The sequence below is a fragment of the Apium graveolens genome, chromosome 9 (assembly GCF_009905375.1).
Source record: "Apium graveolens cultivar Ventura chromosome 9, ASM990537v1, whole genome shotgun sequence".
Taxonomy (NCBI): domain Eukaryota; kingdom Viridiplantae; phylum Streptophyta; class Magnoliopsida; order Apiales; family Apiaceae; genus Apium; species Apium graveolens.
In genome coordinates, this window is record NC_133655.1 from 43,747,048 (window position 1) to 43,761,492 (window position 14,445).

Consider the following 14,445-nt stretch of genomic DNA (forward strand, 5'->3'; position numbering starts at 1 on the left):
ACACTCAGAAAATCATTTATAAATAAATAATTAATGAAATATTGATTTCTCAATTTTATAAAATCCTAAAAATTATTAATTTAATTATAAAATTATAAAAATAATTTTAGAGACACTTCAAATATTTATACAAATAAATTTGCACTAAATCCACTTTTGAAAGTGAAAATAATTCAACACAGCTTCAGAATTAATCACGCGGACAATCCGGTACACCATAAATCACACATAGCTACTAATCAAACAACACATAGCGGTCAAAACCAATACACATATTTTATTTATTTAATAAATCTTATATTCACATATTTAAATAATTCAAAAACCCACGAGTCGTTATAGCTATGGACTTTATAGTGGGACTACCGCGAACGAAATCCGGACATGACGCTATATGGGTTATAGTTGATCGCCTTACAAAGTCGGCGCATTTCCTTCCAATTAATGAGAAGTCGTCATTGGACAGTGTAACACCCCCAGATCCGGGGTCGGGGATCCGGGTCGTCACGGTCTTTCTTTCCACAATATCACTTCACTTAATTAATAATAATAACCTTATGTTGTGACCCCACACTAACACACACCACAACCCGTTATAGTCTCAGAGATAAAATTTAAATAAGTACAAGTCTTTGAATCCACAATTTAAAAGTTATTACAACCCAAAATGATTACTTGATAAATTTACAGTTAATTGCCATTATCTGCCACAAGTTATAATTATACATAATTTGATTCTCAAAAATAGAATGCCTGATCTACCAATAGATCTACCTCTGCAGCTATAGCAGCCACAACATCATCGGGAAGACGCGGGACGCTTCCCACGCGCTTGCGCTGGGTCTGCTGGAGTCTGGCCATCTTTCCTAACTGTTGTTGTGTGATGAAGAAATAAAGCAAGAGTGAGCCTTACAGCTCACAAGATAATATGTAGTGATAACAATAATATAAGTATCTAAATGGATACTTACTAGAATCTTTTATCATGAGTAAGATAATTACTTACTAGATATAAGTAAAAACAAGGGATGAAGTTACCAAATACTTCACTATACTTATATCATTTATAAAGCTACTTGAACTACCATTGTTCAAAGTATAATGAGCTTTCAACAGTTCATCACATAGATGAGACTACAAGACAAGATTTGAATAGATTAAATCTTTAAAATATCATCAAAATAAAATGAAGTTACGAGATACTTTATTTGATGCAAACATCATTTTGAAAACTTGACCCTGCCGATACTCAACAATTGCCCAACCGTAGCCTTTCTATCGAAATGCTCTAGGTAGTGTTGCAGAAATATCCAATTGGATGATGAACTCATTACGGGAGTTTGCCGCGCCAGGAAGACCACTTACGATGATCAGTCGTAGTAGTGCAACCCCACCATTTTCTACATGTAGAGTAGAACCTGTCGGATTTACTTGTCAACCGAACACTGAACTCCTAAGGAATGGACCGCCTTAGCGGAACTTCCAGGCCATTTGGGCCAATATAATAAGGCTGGGCCGGCGCCACTCGACCACTTACACCACTCCTAGTTCAGATGAAATCCATGACTCTGAAACGTAAAGCTCGTTCCCCCTTTCCCCAAGTAGTAACTTGTTGATACGGCTCCACCAAGAAGTCGTATCTAGTTGGAAAGGAGAACTCACCGATATTTCCCAGGCGATGCCTGTTAATGGATTAACTTGTTCCAAGAATTTTACTTCCCGAATGTTGGGTAAGTAATCGATTCATTTAACAAAACAGCAACCTTGTTGCGAATATAAAACACACCACAGAGCCGGATCCCTCAGGTTTTGAGCGAGTATTTAAATCCCCTTCGAAAGGAGGATCTTAAATATAAAAATGAGTTTTGGGATCCGCTCTAACTTTTAAAAATCATTTTGAAGACTCGCAAAACATTTTTAAGAATGTTTGGAGTGATGCTGATTTAACAAAATAAATCAGTCCCAATATATTAGAAAATATCTGAATATTATTATTTAAATAATATTTCCATAAAGAATAATCTTTATAAAAATAATTGAAGTAGAAGTTTTGAAACTTATACTTGAAATGAATATTAAATATCCAAAGATATACCTATACGAAAGTACTATCTTTATTTGAATAATCAAAAGTGAGTTTGATTATCGACACCTTATTCTTTAATAAAATAAAGAATATATCTCAGCAAATAATCGGAGTCATAGATCCTCAAATGAATATTCAAATAATATTCATTAAATAATATAAACTGAGTCATAAGCCCTCGAATGAATATTCAAATAATATTCAATAAATAATATAAAAGAGTCATAAGCCCTCGAATGAATATTCAAATAATATTCAGATAAATAAATAAAAGGGTCATAAGCCCTCGAATGAATATTCAAATAATATTCAGATAAATAAATAAAGGGAGTCATAAATCCCCGAATGAATATTCAAAATAATATTCAATAAATAATATAAAAGAGTCAAAAGCCCTCGAATGAATATTCAAAATAATATTCGTTTAATATAAAGGAGTCATACGCCTTCGAATAATATTCGAAATAATATTCAATAATAAAATAAAGTTAAAGTTATCGAATAAACCTTATTCGATTAATAGTTTTGAAAACTATGACCATATATATATATAAGTATATATATATATATTTATATATTTATATCCATATATACAAAATCTACTCGGGATCCTCGACTCCCGGTTTTAGAAAATATTTTCACCTTTGGGTCCCTGTACTAAGGGTATATGCAAATTACCGCTATCCTCTAGCATAGGTATTATCAACTGAATCAACAGATATATATGGCAAGAATGCGAAACAGGCATGCATATATATATACCATAGCAGCATGCTTCAATATATTGCATCATTTGCTAATTAACCAACATGCATCTATCGCAAGATAATGCAAATACATATATTCATCACAACAACAGTTATAACGGGTAGAAAACTTGCCTGAGCGACTTGGGGTGATAAAAGGCTTGGGACGAGTCTGGTAACCTATAAACAATAAGTAAGTTGGAATTAAATCAAAGTCACTTGTAAATCTATACTTTAACTAAATTAGACTCTAACGCTTGTTTTGCGCTTATTGATTCTCTTAAGTCACTCGAGTATCCTCGGCTCCACCATTTTTAATAAATTAACCATTACGAGTTTTAAAGCGATTCCTTCGCGAGTGTCTTACCAACTGCCTAACACTCTTACCATAATTGTTTCATACATTAATTAACCCTTTTTGGTCTTTAACCTATGTTTCAAAGTAAGGCGAGGGGAAATGATTCGTTTGCGAAATGCCGTTACTTGAAACGGTCGTTTCTCCTAAACCGTACATCGGAATCAAACGAACTACATATCAAAACGAAGCTCGTAACATGAACTATCTAAAAATGGCAATGGTAATAATCTAGCAGGGAGTTCTCGGGTCCAAATGTTATGAACAAAAGCAGTCTAAAGTAAATCGGATATTACGACGGCTATGTTTACGCGATTACCAATGTTTAAACTACTCCAATTAACCACCAACCAACTCATAACCATCAATACAACAAAACTTCACCGAAACCATACCACATCAGTCCATAATCTCCAAGGTTTTCAACTCAAACAACCACAATCAAGACCTATGAACTATAATCAAGCTTCAATTACCAAAACACTTCCAAATCAAACCAAACTACTAATAATCACAATCCATGCTTCTCATTTCACAAAACCAACCATTAAACTTACTAACAAATAAAGTAAAGGCTAGGGTTTGAAGTTTATACCTTCCTTGGGAGGTGTTAAGTTGCTAGGAAGCCTTAGGAAGCCTCCTATAAGCTTGATCTTTCCAAAGAAATCAAGAACACAAAGTTAGGCTTTGAAGTTTCTAAAAGTCCGATTTAAAGAACTGTAAAAATGAGGGTCTTACCATGATTATTTGGACGAGACTTGTGAACAAGAGTTGTAGGTCATCTCAATACCTTTCCAATGAGTTATAGAACACAATATTTGAGTGAGAAATGAAGGAGATACAGCAGTTTTAGTGTGCTGGTTTTGTTTTGGCCGAGAGCATGAAGAACAATGCCTTGGTTTCTTTTTGATTTTGATGAAAAATGATTTGCTTGGCTTGGTTGGTTTGATTTTTGTGTTTGTTTTAGTAAATTACCTAGTTACCCTTGATTTTGTGTGGTTAAAAAGCCACCACATCTCCTTCCTTCCCATGTCATGCTTGTGTCATTCTCATGATGTCATCCTCCCCTCCTTGTCCTCTTCTTATTGGTTGGGTGACATCATCCTCTCTAATCCCTTTGATTAACTTCCTAATTGTTTGCCTAATGACCGCTGATCTGTTATACTGTTCGCTTAACTTTCGTTTTCGTTTATCGTTTGAGGGATCATACCCGGGATCTTATTACTTAGGTTCCCTTAACCTTTCTCAATACATTATATTCCTTTTTATGATCCTCTATTATAATCCTTTAATTTAAATCCTTTTATCCTGTTACCTTATACTCAATTCTTTCCGTATCTATTGGATTTCCGGGAAAAATCAAAGTGTTCGGATTTGGATTCTGACGATCTTTACATACACTTATATCCCATATAAAGTACTAATAAAATCTCAGAATATCCATATCAGAACCCCTATATAGTGTGGCATGAAAAGTTTTCTCATTCAGCAAAAACACTATTCATAAGGGTTTCAAAATTTCCCAAAAATTGGGGTTATTACAGTCTCCCCTCCTTAAAAGGATTCCGTCCCGGAATCAGATAGAAAATGAATTGGGATACTTTCTTAGCATTACACTTTCTAACTCTCAAATAAATTTTCCCACATTGTGGTTCTTCCATCAAACTCTGAATAGTTTGATAACCCTTCTCCTAAGCACTTGTTCCCTTTTCACTCTACAACCCTTCCTGGTTGCTCCATATAGGTTACGTCGGGTTGCATATCTATGCGCTCATATGCCCCTATTTATCTGGCATCTGAATTACACTTCCTTAACACTGATACGTGAGACACATTACGACCTGCTACATGTTCGGGGTTAGGGCTAGCTCCTATGCTATCCTCCCAATACGTCTTAATATATCCAAGGGTCCAACAATTCGTGGACTTAGCTTTCATTTCTTTCCGAGCCTCATCCTTCCTTTCCAAGGAAATACCTATAACAATACTAGGTCCACTATTTCATACTCTTTTTCCTTTCGTGTCAAATCAACATACTTATCATGTCCATCTTGGGCTACTACCAGCCGTCCTCTGATTAGATCTATCATATCCTTGGTCCTTTGGACTACTGCGGGTCCGAGCATCTTGCGCTCTACAACTTCATCCTAACATAAGGGAGATCGACATTGTCTTCCCTCAAGGATCTCATAAGGCGATACCTCAATACTGACATATGATCTATTGTCGTAAGAAAACTCAACCCGTGTTAAGTGATCATTCCAATTTCTTTCAAGTCTATTGCACAGACTCTCATTATAGCTTTTAGCATTAGAGCTTTTGCTTCTCACTACCCATCCTCTTTCCCAGTTCGTAGTCGCTACTATCTTCCGTTCCTAATATTATACTAGTTATACTTTTGCTCGTTAGCGTTCTATAACCTTTTAATAACCACGTCAACCTAAGTATCATGAATGTGTTTCCATTCCGAATACTACCACAACTTTATTACTCCTTTTTCAGCTGTTTCTATTTCCCAAAGTTTGATCAATCATATAGAAGTAAAGGAATTTGTTGAGAGATCACTATGATCATGAACACTTGTTATCTCGCATAGTTAGTACAGAAGGTGGCCAACCTTTAGTACTTGACAAGCAATTAAACAATAGTTGGTATCCTACTAGGCTTCTATCACACAGATAGACAGTCATTCGGCAATACCTCCCCTCTGGAAGGGTTGTTCTTCTCAACTTACATGAAATGAAAAGAAGAGAAAAGAACGAACTGAAGAGAATTGTATATATAAAAAAAATATACTGCCACAAAATATTTGGCTTGGAACCTACCTCTGAACTATAGAGGTTTGTCATAGGAGAACAAAACATATATGTATTTATATCAACATCAAGTATTATAGCATCCTATTTCACATGCCTAAATATTTTTGCTATTCCGTCCATCATTCTATGGACCCATGCTCTTCCTCGAGCTTATACACAATCACCTTTGAAACTCCCTCGACATCGAAAATCGAATCTGGGATCTCATTCTATACATCATCGTTACTAGAATTCTATGCTTGCACCGCAACCTTCCTCGTATAATAATACGACTCTCTATTGATAAGAAAGAATAATAATTCACTAGGTAGATACTCTACTTAATTAGTCTATCAATGATAACTTATACACTACCACGACCCGATTAGTGGTACTCAATCTCAACACCCATTCCAATACAACTCTCACGGTTGTAATCAGCTCATTACTCGCAGAATCATTGCTGCCTTACTATGGTCCACCACTGACCTACTGTAGTCATTCATTTTCCATGAAGTCTTAATAGCTAACCATACGGAGTCCATACATCTCGTATCTAATTCTCCTAAGGAGTTAACATAACCACCAATCACAATTCATGAAGAACACTCCAAACTCTGACGTACTTTCATGACATGAAGTAGATAAAATTGTAGAAGAGTTTCAATCAAAGCAACGATAGCAGGTTAATACCATTCTTAATCATATGCCTTAAATAGAAGACTTAACTCAAAGGTTCGTCTAGTCCTTTTTGAAACATGGTCCTGGCTTATCTCAAGATAGGACCTCCTAAGATAGATAGCCCGCTCATGGCGATTACACGAATTAAACCTTTACCAACTACTATTACGGTTGGGTATTGCACAGTCATCAGAAGGAATGTCAATCTTCCAAACCATAATGCAACCAACACAGTTTTAACCATCCTCACTGTATTATTTTGGCACAAGCACCTATAATTATCCTCTTACCTTTAAAGTCGGCCACCTCTTTGGCCTTTCCTGATAGTAAAATTTCCTTACAGTCAATTTCATTTTAACCACTTTCGTAAATTTTCTACCCTATTTCCGATCACTGCTTGAGTGAAGATGTTTTCCTTAAAATCTGATAAGAAAAAAAAAATCACCATTTTTCCATAAGTTATTGCCTCAGTCTTTAGAGGTTAATCACTGTCATGACTGACTCTCAATCATAATTAGAACATCTTTTATCTTAAGTCCTAATTGCCCTGAATAATTTCGACCATTACTGGTTCGATCCATACTTTCTCGTGGTTTAACACGTGCCCCACTTGGCAACACTATAATTACGTCATATTTCCTTTATCCACATTTCTAATCTTGAGAATTTTGAATATTACCTTTCTCCTTGTAAAACCTCTAAGGTTATCCTTGAATCGTTCCTCCTGTATTCCCTAGATACAGGGCATATCAAAATACCATATACTAATACTAGAATCATTGTCTATATACTTTTGAAAAAAAAAAAAATTCTCCACTGATTCTTTAAAGGTTGTTATTACCTTAATCCTTTCCAATTCATACTGTTAAATTTCATACCATCCCTATTAAGGGTGAAATGCCAACCTTTATGCATTCCCCTAGGATTCATTTTAAGTTACCGATGTTCTATCCTTAATTCCACCTTTGAAAAGGTACATGCATCCATCCATGGATAAACCAAGTCATATATCCTTGATAGATTATCTTCTTCATCATTCCCACCTCGATAGTCTATACTTAACTTCATAATAACATCCTTATTCAAATTGAGGTCAATCCATATGGCCTCCAAAAGATAACAATGGTCATCCGCTTTTCTTTCCTGATTTGGTAATGATAACATGGATGTTCTGGAAGATATTGGTCATGTTCAACATGAACTTCTTCTTAATAATTCCTTATTTACTTTTGTTGTTTATCTCAACAGTCACTTCAATGTTGGGATATCTTTCATACCTGGCGTCTCCCTTTCTGGGTATCATGCCACCGGTCTTACACTTCATATTCTTGAAGGTCACTTCCTTCATCCAATTTTTCCTAATTTCTGACTTCCTTGTCTCCTTAGTCTATCCGCGTCTCATTATTTATCCTTCGAACTATTTCAAGGTTTCCTCGAATCCTCCCAACTTAAAGGGGATAAAATGTACATAACTCGTATGCCTTCAACCATCAACTTTAACTCATGGTGAATCACCCTCATCCTGACGATTACATACTTTTCTATGTCTATTGCTACGAGTCTTTAGGGTTTCCTCATACCCAACTCCCTTATCATACCTCAAACTCTATTGCCTTTATATTCCTTTCCACTTCAGTTTCTTTTTATTTTCCTTTCTCTTATCATTATTTCATGAACTAACACAACATAAGTATTGATTCCAAACATCCCGTCATTCTGGATTCGTGTCCTCAGAACGAATCTTGATAACTTTTACAACTTAGATTCATAATTCATCATACTCATCCACTTTTGTTCTAGCTCCAAAGCTTTTACACTATCTCCTTATCTTTGGGAATTACTTTCCCGAAAACAATTGACTGAACTTAAATCAGTTTATTCTAACCTCTGGCTCCGTGCCTTTCTTGGTCTTTCACCAGCGGGTGGTCTCCCTCTTAGGAGGGTAAGTGACAAAAACAGTCTTTTGTGGTTCGTCAATCATTCAGAATCTCAAATGATTCCTCTATTTCCTTTAGCCAGGCTCTTGCCTCGACTAGGTCAACCTGTTCCTTGGAACTCTGAGAGCTTAGAGACTTAAAGGTCCTGAAAGAATTTCCTATCGCATTGTTTCCTCAAGGTGGTGGTTGGGGATAATAGTCTAAATTCTGTCTAGACAGGTCCATGAATTGCTGTATAGGAGTACCGTCTCGGGTCTCCTTTCCTTACTCGACTTTCTGTTTCCTTAGTATGAAATGTTTCATCCTACTCCCCATAATTGGGGTCATCTTTTAATTTAAAATCCTCATTTTCCACTCCATTATGTCATGGGTTCCTTCTATCTTGATGGCGACCTCCCTGACTATCACGTTCAGGGTTTGCTCTAAATCTTATTCCTCAAACTATGGCTCTCATCTAAGTTCTCATCCTTACGCTCTTGAACTTTCGGAACCCAAATTCTATAGGAATACCTCATTATTCCCTTATCATCTTTCTCTGGCACCGTATGCTCTTTTCCAATAATTCGGTCTCTATTACAATCTCAAACAGCTTTTCGGTACCGGCTCCGGTTACCTTCACTACTATTTCCAAAATCTCTTATAAACTCTCCCAAAGACATTATCATCTTGAGTCTCTCCTTTTTACTAAGGGCATCAGCCACCACATTGGCTTTCCCCGAATGATAAAGAATCTCCCAATCATTATTCTTGATTAGCTCTAACTGCCTCCTCTGGCATATGTTGAGCTCTTTCTACGTGAAAATGTACTAGAGCACTTATGGCTTAGGTAATTCTCGCACTTCTCTCCATACAAGTAGTGCCTCCAATCTTTAGGGTAAAACTATTGCCACGAGCCTAAGCTCATGGGCGGGGATATCGAATTTCATATTACCTTAATTGTCTTGACATGTACGCGATTACCTTACCGTGCTGCATAAGCACGCACCCTAAGCCCTTGTGCGAAGCATCACTACACTTCACAAAATCTCTTTTTCCATCCGGCAATGCCAGCATAGGGGCCATCACCAACCTCTGCTTCAGTTCTTGAAAGCTGTTCTCGCATTTCTCTATCCATTCGAACTTCTCAGTCTTACGAGTAAGCCGCGTTAAAGGGGTTACTATCTTTACAAACTTGAACGAACCTCCGGTAGTGACCGGGCAATCCTACCTCTGGTAGTCGACCTAACCATGGTCATCAATTCATCTGTGGTCCTTTATCCAATCTTGTCAGGATCCTCCATGGGATCCTCCTCAACAACTATCCCTTCTAGGACAACATCCTCAACCGCTATATCCTCAATATCAACATCATCCGGTCCTGCATTAGGACACTCTATCGGATCCACAATCCGATCTCCAATTAGTAATAAAACATCATCGCGCTGTTGCTCCTCAACCTCAGGGTTCGGAGTCCCGCTACCATATACGATAACGAACTACGCTCCTATCACGATATTTATAAGGGTTCCCATAAGGGTTTTAACTGTCAGTACTACGTTAGGTAGCCCGACTATGAACTTGGCAAGAGTTCTTATTATATTTGTGAACTTATTATCTTAACGTCACATCATCTCTGAGGTTTATAACGCTTAGCTCTGATACCACTTCTGTAACACCCCCAGATCCGGGGTCGGGGATCCGGGTCGTCACGGTCTTTCTTTCCACAATATCACTTCACTTAATTAATAATAATAACCTTATGTTGTGACCCCATACTAACACACACCACAACCCGTTATAGTCTCAGAGATGAAATTTAAATAAGTACAAGTCTTTGAATCCACAATTTAAAAGTTATTACAACCCAAAATGATTACTTGATAAATTTACAGTTAATTGCCATTATCTGCCACAAGTTATAATTATACATAATTTGATTCTCAAAAATGGAATGCCTGATCTACCAATAGATCTACCTCTGCAGCTATAGCAGCCACAACATCATCGGGAAGATGCGGGACGCTTCCCACACGCTTGCGCTGGGTCTGCTGGAGTCTGGCCATCTTTCCTAACTGTTGTTGTGTGATGAAGAAATAAAGCAAGAGTGAGCCTTACAGCTCGCAAGATAATATGTAGTGATAACAATAATATAAGTATCTAAATGGATACTTACTAGAATCTTTTATCATGAGTAAGATAATTACTTACTAGATATAAGTAAAAACAAGGGATGAAGTTACCAAATACTTCACTATACTTATATCATTTATAAAGCTACTTGAACTACCACTGTTCAAAGTATAATGAGCTTTCAACAGTTCATCACATAGATGAGACTACAAGACAAGATTTGAATAGATTAAATCTTTAAAATATCATCAAAATAAAATGAAGTTACGAGATACTTTATTTGATGCAAACATCATTTTGAAAACTTGACCCTGCCAACACTCAACAATCGCCCAACCATAGCCTTTCTATCAAAATACTCTGGGTAGTGTTGCAGAAATATCCAATTGGATGATGAACTCATTACGGGAGTTTGCCGCGCCAGGAAGACCACTTACGATGATCAGTCGTAGTAGTGCAACCCCATCATTTTCTACATGTAGAGGAGAACCTGTCGGATTTACTTGTCAACCGAACACTGAACTCCTAAGGAATGGACCGCCTTAGCGGAACTTCCAGGCCATTTGGGCCAATATAATAAGGCTGGGCCGGCGCCACTCGACCACTTACGCCACTCCTAGTTCAGATGAAATCCATGACTCTGAAACGTAAAGCTCGTTCCCCCTTTCCTCAAGTAGAAACTTGTTGATACGGCTCCACCAAGAAGTCGTATCTAGTTGGAAAGGAGAACTCACCGATATTTCCCAGGCGATGCCTGTTAATGGATTAACTTGTTCCAAGAATTTTACTTCCCGAATGTTGGGTAAGTAATCGATTCATTTAACAAAACAGCAACCTTGTTGCGAATATAAAACACACCACAGAGCCGGATCCCTCAGGTTTTGAGCGAGTATTTAAATCCCCTTCGAAAGGAGGATCTTAAATATAAAAATGAGTTTTGGGATCTGCTCTAACTTTTAAAAATCATTTTGAAGACTCCCAAAACATTTTTAAGAATGTTTGGAGTGATGCTGATTTAACAAAATAAATCAGTCCCAATATATTAGAAAATATCTGAATATTATTATTTAAATAATATTTCCATAAAGAATAATCTTTATAAAAATAATTGAAGTAGAAGTTTTGAAACTTATACTAGAAATGAATATTAAATATCCAAAGATATACCTATACGAAAGTACTATCTTTATTTGAATAATCAAAAGTGAGTTTGATTATCGACACCTTATTCTTTAATAAAATAAAGAATATATCTCAGCAAATAATCGGAGTCATAGATCCTCAAATGAATATTCAAATAATATTCATTAAATAATATAAACTGAGTCATAAGCCCTCGAATGAATATTCAAATAATATTCAATAAATAATATAAAAGAGTCATAAGCCCTCGAATGAATATTCAAATAATATTCAGATAAATAAATTAAAGGGTCATAAGCCCTCGAATGAATATTCAAATAATATTCAGATAAATAAATAAAAGGAGTCATAAATCCCCGAATGAATATTCAAAATAATATTCAATAAATAATATAAAAGAGTCATAAGCCCTCGAATGAATATTCAAAATAATATTCATTTAATATAAAGGAGTCATACGCCTTCGAATAATATTCGAAATAATATTCAATAATAAAATAAAGTTAAAGTTATCGAATAAACCTTATTCGATTAATAGTTTTGAAAAATATGACCATATATATATATAAGTATATATATATATATATTTATATATTTATATCCATATATACAAAATCTACTCGGGATCCTCGACTCCCGGTTTTAGAAAATATTTTCACCTTTGGGTCCCTGTACTAAGGGTATATGCAAATTCCCGCTATCCTCTAGCATAGGTATTATCAACTGAATCAACAGATATATATGGCAAGAATGCGAAACAGGCATGCATATATATATATACCATAGCAGCATGCTTCAATATATTGCATCATTTGCTAATTAACCAACATGCATCTATCGCAAGATAATGCAAATACATATATTCATCACAACAACAGTTATAACGGGTAGAAAACTTGCCTGAGCGACTTGGGGTGATAAAAGGCTCGGGACGAGTCTGGTAACCTATAAACAATAAGTAAGTTGGAATTAAATCAAAGTCACTTGTAAATCTATACTTTAACTAACTTAGACTCTAACGCTTGTTTTGCGCTTATTGATTCTCTTAAGTCACTCGAGTACCCTCGGCTCCACCATTTTTAATAAATTAACCATTACGAGTTTTAAAGCGATTCCTTCGCGAGTGTCTTACCAACTGCCTAACACTCTTACCATAATTGGTTCATACATTAATTAACCCTTTTTGGTCTTTAACCTATGTTTCAAAGTAAGGCGAGGGGAAATGATTCGTTTGCGAAACGCCGTTACTTGAAACGGTCGTTTCTCCTAAACCGTACATCGGAATCAAACGAACTACATATCAAAATGAAGCTCGTAACATGAACTATCTAAACATGGAAATGGTCATAATCTAGCAGGGAGTTCTCGGGTCCAAATGTTATGAACAAAAGCAGTCTAAAGTAAATCGGACATTACGACGGCTATGTTTACGCGATTACCAATGTTTAAACTACTCCAATTAACCACCAACCAACTCATAACCATCAATACAACAAAACTTCACCGAAACCATACCACATCAGTCCATAATCTCCAAGGTTTTCAACTCAAACAACCACAATCAAGACCTATGAACTATAATCAAGCTTCAATTACCAAAACACTTCCAAATCAAACCAAACTACTAATAATCACAATCCATGCTTCTCATTTCACAAAACCAACCATTAAACTTACTAACAAATAAATTAAAGGCTAGGGTTTGAAGTTTATACCTTCCTTGGGAGGTGTTAAGTTGCTAGGAAGCCTTAGGGAGCCTCCTACAAGCTTGATCTTTCCAAAGAAATCAAGAACACAAAGTTAGGCTTTGAAGTTTCTAAAAGTTCGATTTAAAGAACTGTAAAAATGAGGGTCTTACCATGATTATTTGGACGAGACTTGTGAACAAGAGTTGTAGGCCATCTCAATACCTTTCCAATGAGCTATAGACCACAATATTTGACTGAGAAATGAAGGAGATACAGCAGTTTTAGTGTGCTGGTTTTGTTTTGGCCGAGAGCATGAAGAACAATGCCTTGGTTTCTTTTTGATTTTGATGAAAAATGATTTGCTTGGCTTGGTTGGTTTGATTTTTGTGTTTGTTTTAGTAAATTACCTAGTTGCCCTTGATTTTGCGTGGTTAAAAAGCCACCACATCTCCTTCCTTCCCATGTCATGCTTGTGTCATCCTCATGATGTCATCCTCCCCTCCTTGTCCTCTTCTTATTGGTTGGGTGACATCATCCTCTCTAATCCCTTTGATTAACTTCCTAATTGTTTGCCTAATGACCGCTGATCTGTTATACTGTTCGCTTAACTTTCGTTTTCGTTTATCGCTTGAGGGATCATACCCGGGATCTTATTACTTAGGTTCCCTTAACCTTTCTCAATACATTATATTCCTTTTTATGATCCTCTATTATAATCCTTTAATTTAAATCCTTTTATCCTGTTACCTTATACTCAATTCTTTCCGTATCTATTGGATTTCCGGGAAAAATCAAAGTGTTCGGATTTGAATTCTGACGATCTTTACATACACTTATATCCCATATAAAGTACTAATAAAATCTCAGAATATCCATATCAGAACCCCTATATAGTGTGGCAT